An 18,187-nucleotide genomic window follows, 5' to 3' on the forward strand; every position below is an offset into this window, starting at 1 on the left:
ATACAAATTGTTTAAAAAGAATATATTAATATATGTTTTCTCTCGTGAAAAAAATGGACTTAGAAGGACTTCTACTTCCTATGATATACTATATCTTATGATTGTCTAATAGTGAGCATGTATTACTTTTAGTACTAGAAAATTAAATAAAGATTTATTTTAAAAAGAAAAAAGGAAGGGAGCTGGAAAGAAACAAACCAACCATTTGACATCTCTTACTATAGGTTGGCTTCATTTGGGCTCCCTTGAAATACACCGTTATAACTGGGATCTATCTATAAATTACATACCAGCAACACACACACACATTCTAAATTGAGAAATAATGACTCAAGAGTACCACATAAAGGCCCTGAACCAAGATGGTGGAGTAGAAGGATGAGCTCTCACTCCCTCTTGCAAGACACCAGAATCACAACTAGGTGCTGAGCAATCATCGACAGGAAGACACTGGAACTCACCAAAAAAGATACCCCACATCAAAAGACAAAGGAGAAGCCACAATGAGACAGTAGGAGGGGCGCAATCACAGTAAAATCAAAGCCCGTAACTGCTGCGTGGGTGACTCACAGACTGGAGAACACTTATACCACAGAAGTCCACCCACTGGAGTGAAGGTTCTGAGCCCCATATCAGGCTTCCCAACCTGGAGGTCCAGCAATGGGAGGAGGAATTCCTAGAGGATCAGACTTTGAAGGCTAGTGAGTTTTGACTGCAGGACTTTGACAGGACTGGGGGAAACAGAGACTCCACTCCTGGAGGGGACACACAAAGCAGTGTGCGCATCAGGACCCAGGGGAAGGAGCAGTGACCCCAGGGGAAACTAAACCAGACATACCTCCTAGTGTTGGAGGATCTCCTGCAGAGGCAGGAGTGGCTGTGGCTCACCGTGGGGACAAGGACACTGGCAGCAGAAGTTCTGGGAAGTATTCCTTGGCATGAGCCCTCCCAGAGTCTGCCATTAGCCCCACCAAAGAGCCCAGGTAGGCTCCAGTGTTGGGCTGCCTCCGGCCAAACAACCAACAGGGAGGGAACCCAGCCCCACCCATCAGCAGTCAAGTGCATTAAAGTTTTACTGAGCTCTGCACAACAGAGCAACAGCCAGCTCTACCCACCACCAGTCCCTCCCATCAGGAAATTCTCTTAGATAGCCTCATCCACCAGAGGGCAGACAGCAGAAGCAAGAAGAACTACAATCCTGTTCCTGTGGAACAAAAACCACATTCACAGAAAAATAGACAAGATGAAAAGGCAGAGGGCTATATAGCAGCTGAAGGAAAAAGATAAAACCCCAGAAAAACAACTAAATGAAGTGGAGATAGGCAACCTTCCAGAAAAAGAATTCAGAATAATGACAGTGATGATGATCCAGGACCTCGGAAAAACAATGGAGGCAAAGATCAAGAAGATGCAAGAAATGTTTAACAAACACCTAGAAGAATTAAAGAACAAACAAACATAGATGAACAATACAATAACTGAAATGAAAACTACACGAGAAGGAATCAACAGCAGAAAACCTAGGGCAGAAGAACGGATAAGTGACCTGGAAGACAGAATGGTGGAATTCACTGCTGTGTAACAGAAGAAAGAAAAAAGAATGAAAAGAAATGAAGACAGCCTAAGAGACCTCTGGGACAACAGTAAATGCAACAACATTCGCATTATAGGGGTCCCAGAAGGAGAAGAGAGAGAAAGGACCAGAGAAAATAACTGAAGAGATTATAAGCGAAAACTTCCCTAACATGTGAAAGGAAATAGCCACCCAAGTCCAGGAAGCACAGAGAGTCCCATACAGGATAAACCCGATAAGAAACAGGTCAAGACACATAGTAATCATATTGGCAAAAACTAAAGACAAAGAAAAATTATTGAAAGCAGCAAGGGAAAAATGACAAATAAGATAAAAGGGAACTCGCATAAGGTTAACAGCTGATTTCTCAGCAGAAACTCTACAAGCCAGAGGGAGTGGCATGATATACTTAAAGTGATGAAAGGGAAGAACCTACAACCAAGATTACTCTACCCAGAAAGGATCTCATTCACATTCCATGGAGAAATCAAAAGCTTTACAGACAAGCAAAAGCTAAGAGAATTCAGCACCAAAAAACCAGCTCTACAACAAATGCCAAAGGAACTTCTTTAAGTGGGAAACACAAGAGAAGAAAAGGACCTACAAAAACAAACCCAAAACAATTAAGAAAATGGTCATAGGAACATACATATCGATAATTACCTTAAACGTGAATGGATTAAATGTTTCAACCAAAAGACACAGGCTTGCTGAATGGATACAACAAGACCCATATATATGCTGTCTACAAAAGACCCACTTCAGACCTAGGGACACATACAGACTGAAAGTGAGGGGATGGAAAAAGCTATTCCATGCAAATGGAAATCAAAAGAAAGCTGGAGTAGCAATATTCATATCAGATAAAATAGACTTTAAAATAAAGAATGGTACAAGAGACAAGGAAGGACACTACATAATGATCAAGGGATCAACCCAAGAAGAAGATATAACAATTATAATTATATATGCACCCAACATAGGAGCACCTCAATACATAAGGCAACTGCTAACAGCTGTAAAACGGGAAATCGACAGCAACACAATAATAGTGGGGGACTTTTAACACCTCACTTACACCAACGGACAGATCATCCAAAATGAAAATAAATAAGGAAACAGAAGCGTTAAATGACACAATAGACCAGATAGATTTAATTGATATTTATAGGACATTCCATTCAAAAACAGCAGATTACACTTTCTTCTCAAGTGCTCATGGAATGTTCTCCAGGATAGATCACCTCTTGGGTCACAAATCAAGCCTCAGTAAATTTAAGAAAACTGAAATCATATCAAGTATATTTTCTGACTACAATGCTATGAGATTACAAATGAATTATAGGGAAAAAAAAAAACCATAAAAGAACCCAGAAACACATGGAGGCTAAACAATACGTTACTAAATAACCAAGAGATCACTAAAGAAATCAAAGAGGAAATCAAAAAATACCAAGAGACAAATTACAACAAAAACACGATGATCCAAAACCTATGGGATGCAGCAAAAGCAGTTCTAAGAGGGAAGTTTATAGCAATACAAGCCTACCTCAAGAAACAAGAAAAATCTCAAATAAACAATCTAACCTTACACCAAAGGAACTAGAGAAAGAAGAACAAACAAAACCCAAAGTTAGCAGAAGGAAAGAAATCATAAAGACCAGAGCAGAAATAAATGAAATAGAAACAAAGAAAGCAATAGCAAAGATCAATAAAACTAAAATCTGGTTCCTTGAGAAGATAAACAAAATTGATAAACCATTAGCCAGACTCATCAAGAAAAAGAGGGAGAGGACTCAAATCAATAAAATTAGAAATGAAAAAGGAGAAGTTACAACAGGCACCACAGAAATACAAAGCATCCTAAGAGACTACTACAAGCAACTCTATGCCAATAAAATGGACAACCTGGAAGAAATGGACAAACCCTTAGAAAGGTATAAGCTTCCAAGACTGAACCAGGAAGAAATAGAAAATATAAACAAACCAATCACAAGTAATGAAATTGAAACTGTGATTAAAAACCTTCCAAGAGAGGAGCTTCAAGATGGAGGAAGAGTAAGACAAGGAGATCACCTTCCTCCCCACAAATACATCTACATGTGGAACAACCCCTACAGAACACCTACTGAATGCTGGCAGAAGACCTCAGACCTCCCAAAAGGCAAGAAGCTCCCCCACGTACATGGGTAGGGAAAAAGAAAAAAACAGAGACAAAAGAATAGGGATGGGACCTGCACCAGTGGGAGGGAGCTGTGAAGGAGGAAAGGCTTCCACACACTAGGAAGGCTCTTCACGGGTGGAAACTGTGGGTGGCGGAGGGGGTAAGATTCAGAGCCACGGAGGAGAGCACAACAAAAGGGGTGAGCAGGGCAAAGCGGAGAGATTCCTGCACAGAGGATTGGTGCCAACCAACACTCACCAGCCTGAGAGGCTTGTCTGCTCACCCACCGGAATGGGTTGGGGCTGGGAGCTGAGGCTCGGGCTTCAGAGGTCGGATCCCAGGGAGAGGACTGGGGTTGGCTGCGTGAACACAGAATGAAGGGGGCTAGTGCGCCACAGCTAGCCGGGAGGGAGTCCAGGAGAAGGTCTGGAGCTGCCAAAGAGACAAGAGAGTTTTTCTTGCCTCTTTGTTTCCAGGTCCACGAGGAGAGGGGGTTAACAGCACCACTTAAGAGGTTACAAAGACCGGTGCGAGCTGCGGCTATCAACGCGGACCCCAGAGAAGGGTATGAGATGCTAAGGCTGCTGCTACAGCCACCAAGAAGCCTGTGTGCAAGCACAGGTCATTATCCACACCTCCCCTCCCGGGAGCCTGTGCAACCTGCCACTGCCAAGGTCCTGTGATCCAGGGACAACTTCCCCAGGAGAACACACGGCGCACCTCAGGCTGGTGCAATGTCACTCTGGCCTCTGCCACTGCAGGCTCACCCCACATTCCTTGCCCCGCCCTCGTCCCTGGCCTGAGTGAGCCAGAGCCCCCAAATCAACTGCTCCTTTAACCCTGTCCTGTCTGAGTGAAGAACAGACGCCCTCAGGCGACCTACACGCAGAGGCGGGTCCAAATCCAAAGCTGAACCCTAGGAGCTGTGTGAAGAGAAGAGAAAGGGAAATCTCTCCCAGAAGCCTCAGGAGGAGCGGATTAAATCTTCTCAATCAACTTGATGTACCCTGCATCTGTGGAATACCTGAATAGACAACGAATCAACCCAAATTGAGGAGGTGGACTTTGGCAGCAACGATATACATAATTTTTTCCCTTTTTCTCTTTTTGTGAGTGTGTATGTGTATGCTTCTGTGTGTGATTTTGTCTGTATAGTTTTCCTTTTACCATTTGTCCTAAGGTTCTGTCTCTCCATTTTTTTGTTTTATTTTTTCTTAACTTAAATTTTTTCTTAATAATTATTTTTTATTTTAATTTACTTTATTTTATCTTCTTCTTTTTTCTTTTTTTCTCCCTCTTTTTCTGAGCCATGTGGAGGACAGGCTCTTGGTACTCCAGCCAAGCATCAGGGCTGTGCCTCTGTGGTGGGAGAGCCAAGTTCAAGACACTGGTCCACAAGAGACCCCCCAGCTCCATGTAATATCAAATGGCGAAAATCTCCCAGAGATCTCCATCTCAACACCAAGACCCAGCTCCACTCAACGACCAGCAAGCTAAAGTGGTGGACACCCTATGCCAAACAACTAGCAAGACAGGAACACAACCCCATCCTTTAGCAGAGAGACTGCCTAAAATCATAATAAGGCCACAGACAACCCAAAACACACCACCAGACGTGGACCTACCCACCAGAAAGACAAGATCCAGCCTCATCCACCAGAACACAGGCACTAGTCTCCTCCAACAGGAAGCCTACACAACCCACTGAACCAATCTTAGCCACTGGGGACAGACACCAAAAACAACGGGAACTACAAACCTGCAGCCTGCGAAAATGAGACCCCAAACACAGTAAGTTAAGCAAAATGAGAAGACAGAGAAACACACAGCAGATGAAGGAGCAAGGCAAAAACCCACCAGACCAAACAAATGAAGAGAAAATAAGCAGTGTACCTGAAAAAGAATTCAGAATAATGATAGTAAAGATGATGCAAAATCTTGGAAATAGAATGGAGAAAATACAAGAAAAGTTTAACAAGGAACTAGAAGAACTAAAGAGTAAACAATCAGTGATGAACACAATAAATAAAATTAAAAATTCTGTAGAAGGGATCAATAACAGAATAACTGAGGCAGAAGAACAGATAAGTAACCTGGAAGATAGAAGAGTGGAAATAACTACTGCGGAGCAGAGTAAAGAAAAAAAAATAAAAAGAATTCAGGACAGTCTCACAGACCTCTGCGACAACATTAAACGCACCAACATTGGAATTAAAGGGGTCCCAGAAGAAGAAGAGAAAAAGAAAGGGACTGAGAAAATATGTGAAGAGATTATAGTTGAAAACTTCCCTAATATGGGAAAGGAAATAGTTAATCAAGTCCAGGAAGCACAGAGAGTCCCATACAAGATGAATCCAAGGAGACACACACCAAGACACATATTGATCAAACTATCAAAAATTAAATACACAGAAAAAATATTAAAAGAAGCAAGGGAAAAATAACACATAAGGGAATCGCCATAACGTTAAGAGATGATCTTTCAGCAGAAACTCTGCAAGCCAGAAGGGAGTGGCAGGACATATTTAAAGTGATGAAGGAGAAAAACCTACAACCAAGATTACTCTACCCAGCAAGGAACTCATTCAGATTGGACGGAGAAATTAAAACCTTTACCAACAAGCAAAAGCTAAGAGAATTCAGCACCACCAAACCAGCTTTACAACAAATGCCAAAGGAACTTCTCTAGGCAGGAAACATAACAAAAGGAAAAGACCTACAAAAATAAAACCAAAAACAATTAAGAAAATGGTAATAGGAACATACATATCGATAATTACCTTAAAAGTAAATTCTCCAACCAAAAGACACAGACTGGCTGAATGGATACAAAACCAAGACCTGTATATATGCTGTCTACCACAGACCCACTTCAGACCTAGGGACACAAACAGACTAAAAGTGAGGGGATGGGAAAAGATATTCCATGCAAATGGAAATCAAAAGAAAGCTGGAGTAGCAATTCTCATATGAGACAAAATAGACTTTAAAACAAAGACAAGAGAAAAAGAAGGACACTACAAAATGATCAAGGGATCAATCTAAGAAGAAGATATAACAATTGTAAATATTTATGCACACAACATAGGAGCACCTCAATACATAAGGCAAATGCTAACAGCCATAAAAGGGGAAATCGACAGTAACACAATCATAGTAGGGGTTTTAACACCCCACTTTCACCAATGGACAGATCATCCAAAATGAAAATAAATAAGGAAACACAAGCTTTAAATGATATATTAAACAACGTAGACTTAATTGATATTTAAAGCACATTCCATCCAAAATCAACAGAATACACATTCTTCTCAAGTGCTGATGGAACATTCTCCAAGATAGAGCATATCTTGGGTCACAAATCAAGCTTTGGTAAATTTAAGAAAATTGAACTTGTATCAAGTATCTTTTCTGACCACAATGCTATGAGACTAGATATCAATTACAGGAAAAAATCTATAAGAAATACAAACACATGGAGGCTAAACAACACACTACTTAAGAACAAAGAGATCACTGAAGAGATCAAAGAGGAAATCAAAAAATACCTAGAAACAAATGACAATGAAAACAGGATGACCCAAAACCTATGGGATGCAGCAAAAGCAGTTCTAAGAGGGAAGTTTATAGCAATACAATCCTACCTTAAGAAACAAGAAACATCTCAAATAAACAACCTAACATTACACCTAAACCCATTAGAGACAGAAACCCAAAGTTAGCGAAGGAAAGAAATCATAAAGATCAGATCAGAAATAAATGAAAAAGAAATGAAGAAAACGATAACAAAGATCAATAAAACTAAAAGCTGATTTTTTGAGAAGATAAACAAAATGGATAAACCATTAGCTAGACTCAGCAAGAATAAAGGAAAAGACTCAAATAAACAGAATTAGAAATGAAAAAGGAGAAGTAACAACTGACACTGCAGAAATACAAAGGATCATGAGAGATTACTACAAGCAACCCTATGCCAATAAAATGGACAACCTGGAAGAAATGGACGAATTCTTAGAAATGCACAACCTTCCCAGACTGAACGAGGAAGAAATAGAAAATATGAACAGACCAATCACAAGCACTGAAATTGAAACTGTGATTAAAAATCTTCCAACAAACAAAAGCCCAGGACCAGATGGCTTCACAAGCGAATTCAATCAAACATTTAGAGAAGAGCTAACACCTATCCTTCCAAAATATAGCAAAGGGAGGAACATTCCCAAACTCATTCTATGAGGCCACCATCACTCTGATACCAAAACCAGACAAACATGTCACAAAAAAAGAAAACTATAGGCCAGTATCACTAATCAACATAGATGCAAAAATCCTCAACAAAATACTAGCAAACAGCATCCAACAGGACATTAAAAGGATCATACACTATGATCAAGTGTGGTTTATCCCAGGAATGCAAGAATTCTTCAATATATGTAAATCAATCAACGTGATACACCATATTAACAAACTGAAGGAGGAAAACTATATGATCATCTCAATAGGTGCAGAAAAAGCTTTCGACAAAATCAACACCCATTTATGATAAAAACCCTCCAGAAAGTAGGCATAGAGGGAACTTTCCTCAACATAATAAAGGCCATATATGACAAGCCCACAGCCAACAACATCCTCAATGGTGAAAAACTGAAACCATTTCCACTAAGATCAGGAACAAGACAAGGTTGCCACTCTCACGACCATTATTCAACACAGTTTCGGAAGTGTTAGCCACAGCAATCAGAGAAGAAAAAGAAATAAAAGGAATCCAAATCAGAAAAGAAGTAAAGCTGTCATTACTTGCAGACAACAAGATATTATACATAGAGAACCCTAAAGATGCTACCATAAAACTACTAGAGCTAATCAATGAAAAAATAACATAACAATGACATAAATAAAATGACATAAATCACAGCAAGATCTTTTTTGATCCACCTCCTAGAGTAATGGAAATAAAAACAAAAATAAACAAATGGGACCTAATGAAACTTCAAAGCTTTTGCACAGCAAAGAAACCATAAACAAGAGGAAAAGACAACCCTCAGAATGGGAGAAAATACTTACAAACGAATCAATGGACAAAGGATTACTCTCCAAAATATATAAACAGCTCATGCAGCTCAATATTAAAAAAACAAACAACCCAATCTAAAAATGGGCAGAAGACCTAAACAGACATTTCTCCAAAGAAGACATACAGATGGCCAAGAAGCACATGAAAAGCTGCTCAACATCACTAATAATTAGAGAAATGCAAATCAAAACTACAATGAGGTATCATCTCACACTAGTTAGAATGGCCATCATCAGAAAATCTACAAACAACAAATGCTGGAAAGGGTGTGGAGAAAACGAAACCCTCTTGCACTCTTGGTGGGAATGTAAATTGATACAGCCACTATGGAGAACAGTATGGAGGTTCCTTAAAAAACTAAAAATAGAATTACCATATGATCCAGCAATCCCACTACTGGGCATATACCCAGAGAAAACCATAATTCAAAAAGACACATCCATCCCAATGTTCACTGCAGCACTATTTACAGTAGCCAGGTCATGGAAGCACCGTAAATCCCCATCGATAGACGAATGGATAAAGAAGTTGTGGTACATATATACAATGGAATATTACTCAGCCATAAAAAGGAACAAAATTGGGCCATTTGTTGAGATGTGGATGGATCTAGAGACTGTCATACAGAGTGAAGTAAGTCAGAAAGAGAAAAAAAAATATCGTACATTAACGCATATTGTGGAACCTAGAAAAATGCCACAATGAACCAGTCTGCAGGGCAGAAATTGAGACACAGATGTAGAGAACAAACGTATGGACAGCAAGGGGGGAAAGCAGTGGTGGTGGGGGTGTGTGTGATGAATTGGGCAATTGGCATTGACATGTATACACTGATGTGTATAAAATTGATGACTAATAATAACCTGCTGTATAAAAAAATTAAATTAAATTAAAAAAATATAAAAGAAATAGAGAAGACAAGAATGATTCTAATGTCTTGGCCGTACCAACTGAAAGAATGGTGGTGTTGCTCAGACAGAGAAATGGGAGGAATAACTCTTTGGGGAGGGAAAATTACGAGTCCAGTTTTACACCTGTTAAATTAGAGATGTTTATTAGGCATCCAAGCTGAGATGTTAAGTAGGCATTTGGTTAAAGAGTTCAGGAGGGAAAGCTGGGCAGGATTCTTAAATGTAGCAATAAGTAGCATTACATGTGGCATGTAAAGTCACAGGAGTAGATGAGATTACTTAGGGAGTGAAGGGGAGATAACCAAAAAAAAAAAGAGTGCCATATAGTCATAATCAACATGTACTACTCAGACACATTCTAACACATCCTGCTAAGTAGACATGAGCCCAACCGATCAAATGTAAACTGCATATTTGCAATAAAGTATTTTGCAGGTATTTTGCTAGGGTATGGCTTTACAAAGATGTGGTCCAGAAGGCTGAGAACACAGGCCTTGCTCAAACACAAACCAACAAGATGCTGGGTTCAACCTTAGAGCCTTTATTCCCAAATGGCCTTGAACAGAGCCCTCACCCAACCAGCCAATCTGCCCCTCAAGGCTTAACAGGGAAACCAAAGAGTGGAAGAGAATGGGCACTTCAGGAAAATTGGTACTCACACAGGTAGTAGTGGGCGAGGTGGGAGTGGAGAGGATTAAAGAGCTTTTTTTAATGGGATTCGTGTCCCTTCAACCCCTCTTGCCTCCAGAGCTAAGCATCTCTGAGTTATGTTTAATGCTTGCTATGGACTGAATGTCTGTGTCCCCCACAAAATTCATATGTTGAAAACTAATCCGCAATATGATGATATTTGGAGGTGGGGCCTTTGGGAGGTGATTAGGTCATGAGGTTGGAGCAGCATGAATGGGGTTTGTGCCCTCATATAAGAGACCTCAGAGAGCTCCCTTGCCCCTTCCACCAAGTGAGGCCAGAGTGAGAAGACAGCCATCTATGAACTGGAAGTGAGCTCTCACCAGACACTGAGTCTATTGGTGCCCTGATCTTGGACTTCCCAACCTCCAGAACTGAGATATAAATGTCTATTGTTTATATACCACCCAAGACATGATATTTTGTTACAAAATTCCAAACTAAGATGATGTTTTGGTTACCAAAGGGGAAACAGGGTGGAAGGATAAATTAGGAGTTTGGAATTAGCAGATACAAACTGCTATACATAAAATAGGTAAACAAAAAGGTCCTACTGTATAGCACAGAGAACCATATTCAATATCTTGTAATAAACTCTAATGGAAAAGAATATGAAAAAATATATATATATATATGTGTGTGTGTAACTGAATCACTTTGCTGTACACCAGAAACACAACACTGTAAATTAACTATATCTCAATTTTAAAAAAAGGATGATGCTAAATTCCCATAATGACTGAAATGCACAAATCATCAACCAGAGTTTGATAGCATTATCCACAGAAACCGCTGAAAGAAGGGTGTGCAGACCAACCTAGACAGGATTCTGCCTTGAGGCAGATGGATGGAAGCACTACTTCCTAAAAATTTCCATCGCCTGGAACTTTATTTTTCCTCCACAGCATGAGCTATCTCAAAACAAGGACATCAGTCCAAACTGCTCTATGGAGTAAAAGCTACACTCCAAGGACTTTTCTGAGTTTGTGGCAGCCACTGAGGGGTAGGAAATGATCATGTGTGCTTAAGTTTATGTCCGGTTCTACTAACTCTACAAAATGGAAACTAGTTCCCTAAAAACCAAGTACTCCTAGATGCCCTAAGCAGTCCCCACCACTTCCCTGGCTCTGCAGACATCAATAACAGAGCTCATCACAGGGAATAAAACACGATTATAAGATAATGCTACATAAACGCTGGTGCATTTATGGGGAATAAATGTCAAGGTAAAGCAGGAATATTTATTTTCCATGAGGGAGATGGTGATCTCGTGTGTCAATGCCTATTATGCTGAATTGATTCCAGTTTTTACAGATCAGTAAAATATTTCACATCATTTTGCATGGCTATGGCAGTCATAGTGACAGAACCTACAATGACCCTCCACAAGGTCTAGCTTTCAGACATCTGGACTTCACAACCTCCTCTATTCTAAGGTTCCATTTTCCCAGGACAGACATAGTGAGGCATGCAGAACTGGCAAGTTTTGATTCCCAATAGGACTTGCCACAAGCAGGCCCATCCATTCTCTTGGCATTCCAGAGGAGCTGGACCCCAGGTCTTTCCAAGGACCCTAATGTCCTGTTATTTAGTCCCTTCTGAAAGTTGCTTAAAAGTAACAAAAAGGAAGCAGCTAATTTACAGCCCTATTCTTGTAATCTTGGTCAGCCAGATTTTCACAGACATCAGTTTATTTTGCTTTATAATAATATTAGACAAAACAACAGTACCAGAGTCAGCCCCAAGGCAGCAACTCACTCTCAGGGGTTCTGCTGACATTATAAACTGATCCTATTTCTCTCTTGTGTTTTATGTTATCAGCTAAACCTGTCAACTTAAATTATTGCCTTGTAACCAAATCAGAGTTACCTATTACTCCGGTATGTGTACATTTCTGAAGCTGTGTACCTATATCAAGTTTTGCAAGGGTAGAAAACAAGACCATAAATAAACAAATGGATAACAGAATGTGTTACCATTACTTTAGCAACGGATGCTAAAAGTCAAATGCATCACATGGAAAGCCACTAAAATGGCTGAATATACAGACCTTGGAAACAGCAAAAGCTTGATACTGATACAGTCATGTGTACGTTGCTCCATCCTGCAATCAATCTCTGGGCTCTGGTAGCTCAGAGCATCTCCATTTAGAAGAGTAAATAAGTATCCCTAGGGCCTGTGACAGATGGGTAGACATTTGAAAAACTGAGGGCATGATGTCAAAAAGGTCAGATTTATAGTCACTCCATTATCTCACCAGCACAGTAACAAAGAAACCAATTTTCCTTCAACTGGTATGGCTAATGGTCACTCTTATTCAAAGACCACTGTGACCCAAATTGAGCAATAAAAGAGCCTCCAATAAGACATAAAAAAGCTATTCTCTTCTCTTCTCAGGACTAATTCTGGTTCTTTAACCATACCCTTCTCCACAATCTAAATCTTCATCTCATCAGTTTTCCTAATGAAATTCTAACAGGTCCAAATCTTCCCCCAATTTTTCTGGGATTTCATGGTGCTAAATATATGATACCTTTATGAACAAAATGTGTAATTCCTTCTTCATTTCCAAAATAAATAACTTCAAAACTACAAAAAGTATAAAACTTGACATACATTTCAATTTCCCCCAAATTTCTATTATCCAATACCCAAGACTTCCTCATTTCACATTTATTATACTTTACATATCTTGTCATAAGCATCAGTTAAATGTTCTCCATGACTTTCAATGACAAGCTCACAGTGTCCAGGTACACTATTTTAACTTGAATTTCTGTATAGTTCACAGCATGGCAGCATATCCTTAGAAAGGACAGCAGCTGACTGCAGGCTCAGTGGAATGGAGGAGGCATTCTATGATCTACAGCAGGGGTCCCCAACCCCCGGGCCACGGACCGGTACCAGGCCACGGCCTGTTAGGAACCGGGCCGCACAGCAGTAGGTGAGTGGCAGGCAAGCGAAGCTTCATCAGCTGCTCCCCATCGCTAGCATTACTGCCTGAACCATCTCCCCCACCCACCCCCACCAACCACCATCCGCGGAAAAATTGTCTTCCATGAAACCAGTCCCTGGTGCCAAAAAGGTTGGGGACCGCTGATCCACAGAGAGGTCCTGAGGCTCAGAAGACAACTGACCACCTGAGAGACCACCCATTAAGTGGAGTGGTGTTTCACTGAGTTCTCATCAGTTTTCCTAATGAAATTCTAACAGGCCCAAATCCAGGAAAAGGAGGCCAGAGTCGCACCCTACAACAAAACTCCATCTCCCCAAACTCTTCTTGTCTAGAATATAATTCCAATCTAACAATCATTTTCATTCTCTCTGGGAATTCATTGTTTAATCTCCCTTAGCTTTTCCTAACAGCTACCACCATACCTCCTGAGCCTAGAAACTGAGGCCTTGCCACACATCATGGGTAAGTTTCCCTAAAGTCAACTCTCTGAATAAACCTGAAAGGGTAGAGCAGGGGGCACAGTTCTATGCAGAGGCACCAAAACAGTCACTGATGAGCTGGGATTTGAGGGCTATCAGAAAGACACTAAAATCCCAATACTCCCCAAAATCCTACTAATTAAATCCCATTGTTAGAGTCATCTTTTGGATCAAATCTTTAGCTCATCCTAGGACAAATCATACAATTAAGTGCACGTTAGGAGGAGGGCATGGCAGGGTAGGATTGGTGTAGATGAGTGTGCCTTCCACTGTCCTCATTCCCTCTAATGCTGCCCAGACAAACTAAAGCACAGATCAAGGACGCACATATCTAGATATGGGATTTGGAAAGATTTTGTATGAGCCCAGGGCAGCAAAGATGTCCCTCCAGGGTCACTTATGCAATGTGGCTATATTTTTCCAAGAAAAAAATCTCACATTCACCTTTCTAGGTACACAACAAACAATATTTGGTTACTATGCACTCCTATGTCTCTAATATTTGCTTAACCTCACCTTGCCTGAAAAAAATTACTAAGAATTATAGTAGACAAATTGTAGTTGACAAAAATGCTTCCCAATCTCTCATTTAGGCATCTGGGAGATTAAAAGAAAAATCTTCATTTCTGGAATCATCTTAACTCTTGTGGAACCCTTTGGACTTGATTTTCACTCTATAGGTCCTGAAAGCCAAGCACCTTCCCACCTGAGCCTCCCAATTTCACTAGACCTACTTTCTTCATGCCTCCCTGCTGCAGAGAGTCAGAGCAGCAGGAGAAGGCAGGTCCCAACATGCAGAAGCCACCCACACGATCAGGTACTGCTTCTCTGCTGAGAAGCTTGGCCTCACAACCTGCATGTCAACTCCTCACCATTCCCAGTGGATGGAGAACCACCACCACATGGCACACATATACAATGCCAGGCAACAAGAGGCAGAGAACACCGCGTTGCTGCCAATGGCTTTAGCTAGCACTATCTAGCACTTTCCACTTGAGAATTTTAAATTAATAAAGCAGCAAAATAACAACGACCATAAAGCAGCTATTTAAGAGATAATACAGAAAAGGAGGTTATGTTTCCACATCAGCAGTCAATTAAGGCAGACTAGCACCAGCCATTTACTTTCTAAACTAGCACTGCTCAATAGAACTTCCTGTGATGACAGAAATGTTCTAAATCCATGCTGTCCATTGCAGCAGCCCCTGGTCACACATGGCCATTGAGCAATTGAAATGTCACTAATGAAACCAAGGAACTGAATTTTAAATTTTATTTAATTCTGATAAATTTAAATAGTCACAAATGATTAGCAACTACCATATTAAACAGCACAAAAGTAGATCCACATTTCACAAATGACACATCCCTGAAGTACTGTGAGGGCCCAGTCAAACATCAGATGGAAAAGGGCTTTGAGAGGCATGATGGCCCAAACATAAGTTGAAATCCTGGGGCCTTACAGCAGAGGCCCCTCTAGGGGATTCAAATCTGGTTTACAATACTGAGTATCTCTTGCCAGTTCCACTTCAGGTGACCCTAAGCCAAGGAGTAAACAAGAGCAGTGGCTCTCCAGAGTCAGAGAGGAAGGAGGCCAGGGTTCCATTAGTACTACATCTCTTCTGAGGACAAAAATTATGGGTAATTCCCATCTCTCCAAGCTAACTGTTATAACAGATACCTATTCCCTGAAATAAAAATGCTCCAGGTTCATCTCCATAATTGAAAGGAAGGCTGAGTATAATTGAATGCAAACATAAATAATAGATGAAAACAGGTACAGAATACCCTGCCCTCCCCAACAATTCAGATAACCCTTTCAGAGATGAAGGGAGATGAGATGGAAAATAACTTACTAAGGAGGGGCAAAGTGATAATGAACTACACTGGATTTCTTTAGTTCAGGTGGTGGCAAAAAAGAACGAAATGCAAAATTCAACTCTACTGAATAGCATCTTATGTTAACTGAAACCAAAAGATTCAATGAAGTAAGAAAATAACTTCATAATCACTTTATTCATATACAGCCTGTGGTGTTCCTCCATTTCTGAGGTCTGAAGGAACTGTACCCATTAGCAAATGTGCACTGGCTATACCAACATTTTCCCATTTCCACTTTTTTTCTTCTCCATGCCAACTTCAAAGTCCCAAGAAGAGAAAAACCAAAGGGAACAGATAGGAAAACCTGGGATTTCTACTTTCTCTCATATAGCCACAACTAACATCTTTCAGCAAATCTCCTAGGCCCATATTTACTTCTGATCTTAAACAAAAGAATTTCTTATGTAACTGAAGGCTACCATCTTCAGTGGAGGTAGGGGGTTAGAGGGATAGATGCATGTTATTGCACTTGGCAATAGATTGTGAGTTGATGTTCTTTTCTCCAAATAAAGCTATACATAAACACAAAACTTGCTGGATACAGATTTTACCACCCTTTGGACACCCTAATGAAAATAGGTAAACAATTCATTAGGATTTTTATTAAAAAGTCAACGTGTCCAATCATTTTTACATTGCCACATGCACAGAGTATGAACACAAATGGATCATTCCAGATAAAGCGCTGTCTTGAAAGATGAAACACTGACCAGCTAGATTGTACCAAGCCCTGGCCAAAGTTTTCAGTCTTAATCTGACCACTATTCAAGTCCCTGCCAAAAACCAACCTGACAGAGCAGATATCTGAGGAAGGCAATCTACAGTACAGGTTCTCTCCATTCTGCTAAGGGGACTCTATATTGTATCCTAGTTAAAACAGAAGAATGCTCACTGGATTTGTCCCCTACAAAACAAATTCACTGAAACCTGCTTTCTTGTATGCCATCAGGTTTTGTTCAGGTTCTATATAAGGAACAGATAGAAAACAAAAATTCTGCATTTTCTGAAAAAATCCTGTTAAAGACATTGTCCAGTACATGATTTAATGTCTATTATAAAAATGCTTTTAGATCAGTTCTTACTAGTACCAGGAAAAAGCTCTCAGCAGACAACCTATTTTATAATTTTTGACTATTTTATTAGATGATAATTATGTGATTCATCATATTTCCCTTTTTCTCTTGCTTGCCAGGACATTCAGAATTACGTTTAATGTTTAGATCCTGTAACCAAAGTAGCCAAGGTAGTTATTATATTTGTTTCCCCCAACCCCACACCCACAAAGAGTTTAAATTAATTCTAATTTATATTTAAGCAATCATACATCTTTTACTAAAAGCTACTCGAAGTCCTTTTAATTAGCAGGCAGCCTCATAAAAGAGTTGTACTACCACACTATAAGCACAGCATTAATCACTGTAATCACAATGTGGTGTCAATGGTAGTTCACTTGATAAATTCTTATCCTAAGACAGACATTCAAGAGAAGTAAAGTGAGTATAGTCAAGGCACCAGGTAGGGAGGCATGAAACAGGATACAGTATACTGCAGGAACAATGGGGGTAGGGGAATTCCCTCTCAGAAAATAGATTTGAACTGCAATCTAAATTCTAGATAGGGCAAATATTACTTTTTTGCAGATAAGAAAACAGATGACGAGGAACTCAAGTATCTTGCCCTAGTCCTTGGCTCTCTCCACTACACCATACTGCTGTGCCATGAGCCACCCATGTGAATAAAGCCTTCACAGACCATGTGGATGGCTACAAGGACCACAGAAGACAACCTAGATGGGGAGAAAGGCCATACCTGCTAAAAATGAGACATGCTCAAGCCATTCTGACTGTAGCCTATTAAGTGTGTACATAGTAAGTCATAAGATTTCTAACCTTTAAGGGTATAAGAGGGAAGGGGGGCAGAAAAGAGGAAATTAGCAGTTACCAATTAGTTACCAATTACCTCTTGATGCTAGGCATTAGAATAGCTTCTATACATATCTTATTTTGTTTTCACAACAATTCTATGGGGTAGGTATTCCCATTTTACAGACAAGAATACTTTGGTTATACAACTAGCCCAACTCAACAAATATTTACCAAACATCAAATTACCAGGCATTTTGATTCTGCAAACCACAGTGGTTCCTGTCTACAGTAGCCTTCAGGCTGGTGGTAGAACCAGGTCTCCAACCCAGATCTGTCTGAAGAAGGACTTCAAAAGCACTTCTTCTTCCACCACCGACACTGCCTCCCTCTGTCTCTGAGCCAGGCTGAGGACACACTGAGCCTGACAGTATTTCAGAAACAACCAAATCCTAACTGTCAACAACCTCTGCTGCCTACCCCCAAGAAAGCTAACTGAAGCCGGACAGAAAAGTCTCTCACTATGTGGTATAAGTCCGTTGATGCAGAGACCAGAATCTATGCTGATCTGGGGCCTGGCTGCACCTGCAAAGCAGA

The 18,187-nt window shown here is 40.4% G+C and overlaps 1 protein-coding gene across 3 annotated transcripts in view; it reads right to left on the minus strand.

Moving 5' to 3' along the window:
- Window positions 1-18,187, minus strand: part of SIL1 (SIL1 nucleotide exchange factor) — a 282,845-nt gene that overhangs the window by 108,007 nt on the left and 156,651 nt on the right. The window lies entirely within an intron of this gene.

Source organism: Neophocaena asiaeorientalis, unplaced genomic scaffold, assembly GCF_003031525.2.
Source record: "Neophocaena asiaeorientalis asiaeorientalis breed wild unplaced genomic scaffold, Neophocaena_asiaeorientalis_V1.1 scaffold204, whole genome shotgun sequence".
Classification (NCBI taxonomy): domain Eukaryota; kingdom Metazoa; phylum Chordata; class Mammalia; order Artiodactyla; family Phocoenidae; genus Neophocaena; species Neophocaena asiaeorientalis.